At 43.5% G+C, this 7500-nt stretch overlaps 1 protein-coding gene across 3 annotated transcripts in view; it reads right to left on the bottom strand.

Annotated features, from left to right (window-relative positions):
* The window catches only part of LOC143029227 (uncharacterized), a 118091-nt gene extending 115870 nt beyond the window's left edge, over nucleotides 1-2221 (bottom strand). For 2 of the 3 annotated variants that reach the window (XM_076191828.1, XM_076191826.1), the window contains exon 1: nucleotides 1191-2221. The gene's annotated coding sequence lies outside the window, so the exon portion shown is untranslated. The remainder of the gene's footprint in view (nucleotides 1-1190) is intronic. The other variant, XM_076191827.1, reaches the window with a different exon arrangement.
* Between the last annotated feature and the right edge of the window lie 5279 nt (nucleotides 2222-7500).

Below are 7500 nucleotides of genomic sequence, written 5' to 3'. Positions count from 1 at the left end.
TTGATTGATATCGAAGAGACCTAGGTTCGGTTCCAGTTTGACTTGAAGGAACTCACGTTAGATTAATTATTAGTATTGTCACTGGCCAAGCAGGTTAGAGCGTCGCTACTTGCGGCGGCGGTTGAGATCACTGCAGTCCGAATCTTGGACCGAGGTTATGATTCATGAAATTCCACACTACAAAGTCCTCTGTAATGGGCACCGTTGATGCCTCCTGCTAGGGGGAGTTTCGCGACGTAAAATCGAATCAACATCATTTTCGTCATCGTCATCAACATCATTATCGTCATTGTCATCATCATTTTCTTCATCATTATCGTCATTATCATTATCATCGTTTTCTTCATCATCATCATCATTATTATCACCATCGTCATTGTCATCATCATCTTTATCATTATCCTCATTATTATTATTATCATTTTCTTCACCATCTATATCATTATCGTCATCATTACCATCATCATTATCACCGTCGTCATTGTCATCTTCATCTTTATCATCATAATCATCATTATCGTCATTATCATCATTTTCTTCATTTTCTTCATTTTCATCATCATTATCGTCATCGTCATCACCATTATCGTCATTATCATCATTGTCATTATCATGATTATCGTCATCATCATCACTAAAATATTTTGTTCTGGCTACCGTGAAGCAAATTTTGTAATCTCAGAGGGACCTCGGCGAGTTACGGCTTTGACCCTATGAGCAAATGGATCATCACTCTCATCGGCAAAGAAATGACCCGCATCCGCACTCACATCCTCACACGTGCCTGCACTCGTGGCCTCATCCGCATGTCCTTCATCTACATCCGCTTCCTCTTCATTCACAGACGTATTATCCGTGTCTCCACCCACATCCGCATCCATGTTCTTATCCACTCCTACATTCGCACGTCTTTCGTCCACATTCAAATATCCTCTATCCACATCCGTACCTGGACCCGTCTATTCACGTTCTTATAACTTAGCCACATGCATATCCTTTACCCACATCTGTAAATCCTTCATCCACACTCGTATCCTCACCAACGTTCTCACCCGCACCTGCATTCACACATCCTTTATCCACTATTTGTATATCTTTCATCTATACTCACATCTGCAAACACGCTCTCATGCTCACCCGCATCCACACATCCACACCCTCGTCCTCATCCTTACCCGCACCAGACTTACCTCTTATGAAACTGGACCTCGATATTGTTCCTCGCTGTCTGACTCACTCCACTGTTCAGTTTTAGTCTTTATTCTAGCTGCCGTCAAGCGATTTTATTAGGCAAAGAAGAGACTGCAGCATACCACATTGTACAATATATCTTGCAAAGACACTGCAAGGCCTTACACCATACTGCAGTGCATTTCAGAGCATCTTCTTCGTGCTCTGTCAAACACTGCACCACTGTGCTGCACTGTGCTCCCCTTGTCTAGTTTGTATAGCACTGCAAGACGGTCACTGCACACTTCTGCCTTTTCGTGAAACCACTGTGAGGACCTAGGCCTTACTTCATTGCATTCTACAACATTTTGTCGTATTGTGAAACATAACCTCTCTTATCTGCAGTGTATACCACTGCACGAGACAGTTGGGCACTAATGTCCATCACTGTGCTATATTTCTCTTTGGCGGAGACACTGTACGGTGTTGAACCATACTGCACTGCATCTCACATCATCTTCCTACACTCTGAAGTATTGTACCACTATACTGCACTGCCTTCGCCCTGTCTAATATATGGCACTGCACAAAACAGTTGGCCACTGCACTGCCCTAAACCATATTCCACTGTATTTCACTGTATCTCCTTTTATTGTTCAGCACTGCAAAACATTACTATACTATGCTTCCCTTGTTTACATTGTACTTCACTGTACAAAACTGACGGGCAGTGCAACGTCGTCTTCCACCATAGTAAACTGCATTTCGCAGCATCTTCCAGTGTCGCAAAGTACTGCACCACACCATACTGTACTGTGGTCCTCTTGTCTGCAGTGCAATACACGAGGCAGTCGGACACTGCAACGTCCTGCACTGTGCTCCGTTTCTAGACCACATTGGACTGACCTCGCATCATCTTCCTATACTGTGAAACACTGCACTCCTCGTCTATATTGTATAGCACTGCATGAGGCACTCGGACACTGCCACAGTATGCAATGCATTTCAGTGTCCCACGGCCAGTGCAGCGGTCCTCCTCGAGCAGCTTTTCCTCGAGGGGGACGTTCAGCCACGCCTCCTCCAGCTGCAGAGCTGACCCACCTCTTCTTCCTCCTCCTCCACCACTTCCACCTCCACTTTATGTTCACTGCCACCTTCAGTTACATTTTCACTTTCGTCTCCGTTTCCACAATTGACTTCATCTTCAACATCCTCATTTTCATCTTCATCTCCATTTTCGTCACCTTTGCCCTAAGCACCTCATTTTCCATCAGTTTTGTCCTCAACTTTAATATCTTCAGGTTCACCTCATTTTTTACAGTTGGACCATTTCTAATGTCGTTTGCATCATTTTCATTTTCATTATCTCCATCATCTTCATCATCCTCATTTTCACTTTCATCTCTGATTCCATTTCATTTGCATCCTCGGTTTGACGAAGCAGCGTTACGTAATACCATCTCCGATACCACATATGAGAATGAAACTCAGTATAATGAATTATCCATGAATATATGTAGGAATATGGTGTGTACAAATGCACCAATACGCACATACAAGCGCACACGGAAATGCACATACGCGTGTCAACATGCGGTCTCTCTCTCTCTCTCTCTCACACACACACACACACAAACAAACACACAAAGGCGACTTTTTCAAAGCGCTTTTGTGCCTCTGGAGAAGTATGCAATCAAACATATTAACGTTGAGGAATTTGGCCTTTGATCTCTTGTATCAAGGTTGCTCACCTGCACTTTCTAAGTCCATCATACATTCCTGTATATATATATATGTACATTATATATATATGTAAATTTGTACATATATATGTACATTTGTACATATATATGTACATTTGTACATATATATGTACATTTGAACATATATATATGTACATATATACATATATATGTACATTTGTACATATATATATGTACATAAATATATTATATATATATAAATACATATATATATATAAAAACATATATATACATATATATATATAAATACATATAGATACATATTGTCACGTATTCAAGCGTCACGTGATTTCTTTCATGAGGTAGATGGTCGTCATGTGATAGTTACACACAGTCCACATGCACGTCACGTCACCCCCCCCCCTCACACACCTGGCCCAGCTGTGTCCAAGTTGACCCACACAAGGTCAGGTCCGGCTAATTGTCTTGGGTCCAGACGGGGCATAGCACAACCGCCGTTTGCGTCGTCTTAGCATATTGCCAGTTGAATGTTTTATTTCTATTCTAATTTGAAATGTTTCTTCTTTCTGGGTGTAACCCAAATTACTTGTAGCGGGTCATTGGTGCATTCCTTTTGTACTCTTGTAATTTATATCCTTTTGACAAGACATACGCTGCGTCGTTGTCTTGGTATTTTCAAATAATTGCTTGTAATCTTAATTTGACCGCTTATGGCAACACTCGATCGCCCGGCCGTCCGACTGGGTCACAGATGTCAGTGTTGCCATAACAATTGTATACTGTGTACTTTTTATTATGTTAGAATTAAGATTTATTTTGTGTATATGCATTTGCATTTTGTTTGTGTTTTGGTTTGGGTTCCGTAAAGATTCTTGTATATGGGTTTTTCTTACCGTTTTCAAATAGAATATGGAAAATCTTCCTGTTCTATACTTATGGCATTCTGACCACCCTAGGTCATGGGCTCCTTTAAAAGCAGGACCCTCTTGTCTCTCGTGGCTTTTTTTCTTTCGCCTCGGCACCTGGTCGAGATTCGGCCGCTCTCGTCTCCTTGAGGGAGACTTTTTCCCCGATACCGTAAGTTATTTTATTTTAGTGGGTGAGAAGTAGGATCCCCTTTTGAGAAATTTAGTATTTGGACCTGGCGTGTCGATAGGCTTTTGCCAGTGTCTTCTTTTATTAACCCTGTGGAAATTTCCTTTTTTTTGGGGGGTTAAGTTAGATTAGGTTTCTCGTGGGCGACCTACTATTTGTTTCCTGTTTCCCGTGGTTAATACCTTTTGGGATAGTTTTGGAGTTGAACTTGTCTATGGGACTTTTCGTTCATCTCTGTTTTTCTCTCCACCTTTTATTTTAATTCTTAACTTACGTGTCACTTTTATTACGGGGTTTTTGCCTTTTTTTCTATAGATCACATTTTGGGTTTTCTGGCTTATCCTGGCTAACCCGTATGTGTCTATTTTAGTTTCCTTTATTTTAACTTCGTTAAAGTATTATTATTTTTCCTACCTTTGTTTTGTATTTGTAACAGTGTTGTGTTCAATCAATTCTTTTCGGGTTTATCTCACGTGAATTTTAATTTAAATTTGAATTTGTAAAATCTTCATCTTTAGAATTATCTTTGTTATTCATTCTTTTTGTAAATTCATATATCATAATCTGTGATATTAAAAGTGATGTCTTTATAATTTTGGGGTTTTGTTATTGTTTGTTTTGTGTAAAAATAAATGGTCTATAACTTGCCCCTCTTTAAAAAGAACCTGGACCTAAGTGATTGGCATAGGGGTTTGGGGATTATTGGTTACCAATTCTCATTTAATCATCAAAGATCTAAATATCCTCCTTACCCCCTACTGGCAATACATGACAGTGGCGACCTTGCCAGGATTCACGTGAGATTTTCTTTTGTTTAACCCGAATTTTTTTTAATAGCATTTTAATTCAGTGATTTCTTGTAACGGTACCGAAATGGAAAAGCCAGTGAGAACTAACAAAATGTTCCGGATCGTAGGTGAGATCATTGAAAAACAGAAGCAGTTAGGAGAAATTGTAGGGCGTAGGTATCCCTCTAGGTTTCCACTTTGTTTATATTGTGAGTTAAGGGGTCACAATACAGAAGATTGTGGGTTAAAGAAGCTATCAGAATGGGAGCGGGAGATGCAGGCAGAGGAATCTGAGCCTGTACCAGACGTAGGTCACCAGACCTTTTTGTCTGACTGTGTTACTGTTGACGAGTCAGAACCCGTCACAGTTTTGCGCGATCCAGGGGCACCACAAATCCCCAGTCGTGTTGTTTGTGTAGAAGGAGAGGAGAGTGTGGAGAGTGATGCGACGTCATCAACTAGGGATCGGGACAGTGCCCCCCTGGTTGAGGTGAAAGTGGACAAAGGCAGTTTTAAGGGGAAGGCTGAAGAAAGTGTTTTGCCTGAGTTTCAAACTCAGTGCTTTGGTGTGGAGTTAGGGGAAAATTTAAGCGGTAGGGAAATGGGGCAGAACCCCCCTCCGAGTTTGCAGGTGATGCCTGAAGGTTCCCCAGTAGAAGCCATCCCTCTGTTTTTACCTTTGTCTCCTGTCACCCGTCCGATGACCATTTCACCCCCACCCCCTGAGTCACTTAACCCCGCTATAGGGAACGCGGGTGGCGACCTCGACGAGGTCATTCGCGACTTTTCCCTTTTATTTTCCCAGCCTGACGAGGTAATTAACCTCACTTCTCTTTTCGCTGAATGCGATAATTTTCCTGTTGTTAGTCCTCCCCCAGAGAAGTCCTTTTCAGGAAATCCGGAGTCCGTTGCAGAGGAACCGGAGCCGACTGCAGCCCAGACGGAGGACGAGTTGACCATTGCAGCCCACGATAAGGAGGAGGAGGAGTTGGCCACCCCTTCGGAGGAACCAGAGGAGGAGGAGGAGCGGGAGGCGAGACAAACGTCCGCCCCTCATCTACGTAGCGAAAGGCTGCGCAGACGGAAATTACCGTCAACCTTTTGCAAGGACGAGGATCCTTGGGAAGCTGTGGAACAGCTGATTGTTCCCTCTCCTCGCCGGAGGGCCATCCAGGACGTGGCCATCTACGGACGCTCTGCGGGCCATCCAGGCGTCCACGAGACCTTCAAGAGGCGAGGCAAAGCCCTCTCTCGACGAAGTCGGAAGGTCGTGGACCAAACCGCCGGATCTCTCGACAATCGAGGGAAACCGGGAATATTCTCCACCATACGGAATGACATTGTGGGACCTCCCAACAGGCCCACCCAAGGTGAACTTTACGAGGAACCGTTCCGTGTGCAAGCGGACGGCAATCCTCATTTATCAGTGTTGTTGCTGCTATGGAGACGTGGGAGAGGCGTGAAGAAACCGCCAGACGATATAGTCTGTTTTGTGCACGGCAGCTTTCGTAGAGTGCATAGTGAACTCTGTGTGTAGTGATCAACACTGGATTTTTGTGTCTGTTTGTTTTAGTAGCCTAGGGTTCATTTTAATTTTTGTGTATGGTTAGGAGTTTTGTTTTATATAATGATAATGTGTGTGTTTTTGTGTGTGGAAAGTCATTGCAGAACTCCTGGACGAGTCTCTGTCCCGTGCACAAGCACCGGTTTGACAGAAGTCATTTTGTTTTTGTTTTTGCCCTTCTGCCTTTTTAAGGGACGCTTTTACAGGCCATGTCCTGTACCCGTTTTTGGTTTAAGGGGTGAGGGTTGCCAACTACGAAGTAGCAACACCAGATAGAGGCCGCTGACGGTGGCTAGGTCACATCAACGGTTCAAAGGGTTACAGCCGAGGACGGCCTCCTGCCTATTATTTTTTTTCTTTGGGTGTCTGATCTGAGAAAACCGCCGCTGGAGTCGGAAGTGGGGGCACCTTTAGCGTCGGGCGGAGACAAAAACCGCTCGTCGAAAAGGGTAAGTCCTTCCCAGGGGTTCGAAGACAGACTGAGGGGCCGGCCATATCGCTACCCTACGACTATGGTGATGCTGACACTATCTCGGTGGAGCTTTCGTATCGGGCACCTTCATTAAGCGCCTCTTTGTTTGGAGAAGGAGTCTTTATTTAATTTTTTTTTTGTCTTTTTGCAAGGTGGGTCTCATTCGTCATGTGCGAGTGAGTGTCGTTCGCCCATCTTTGCTTGTCAGACGGTAGCCAGTTGTTGTGCTTGACTTCCGCAAGAAATTGAGTAAAAATTGTGCAAGAACACAATTTTTATTCTCGGTGGGAAGGTGTCACGTATTCAAGCGTCACGTGATTTCTTTCATGAGGTAGATGGTCGTCATGTGATAGTTACACACAGTCCACATGCACGTCACGTCACCCCCCCCCCTCACACACCTGGCCCAGCTGTGTCCAAGTTGACCCACACAAGGTCAGGTCCGGCTAATTGTCTTGGGCCCAGACGGGGCATAGCACAACCGCCGTTTGCGTCGTCTTAGCATATTGCCAGTTGAATGTTTTATTTCTATTCTAATTTGAAATGTTTCTTCTTTCTGGGTGTAACCCAAATTACTTGTAGCGGGTCATTGGTGCATTCCTTTTGTACTCTTGTAATTTATATCCTTTTGACAAGACATACGCTGCGTCGTTGTCTTGGTATTTTCAAATAATTGCTTGTAATCTT

The sequence above is a fragment of the Oratosquilla oratoria genome, chromosome 10 (genome assembly GCF_046742065.1).
Source record: "Oratosquilla oratoria isolate Oo_2021 chromosome 10, ASM4674206v1, whole genome shotgun sequence".
Lineage (NCBI taxonomy): Eukaryota > Metazoa > Arthropoda > Malacostraca > Stomatopoda > Squillidae > Oratosquilla > Oratosquilla oratoria.
This window is presented reverse-complemented; position numbering and strand designations above follow the sequence as displayed.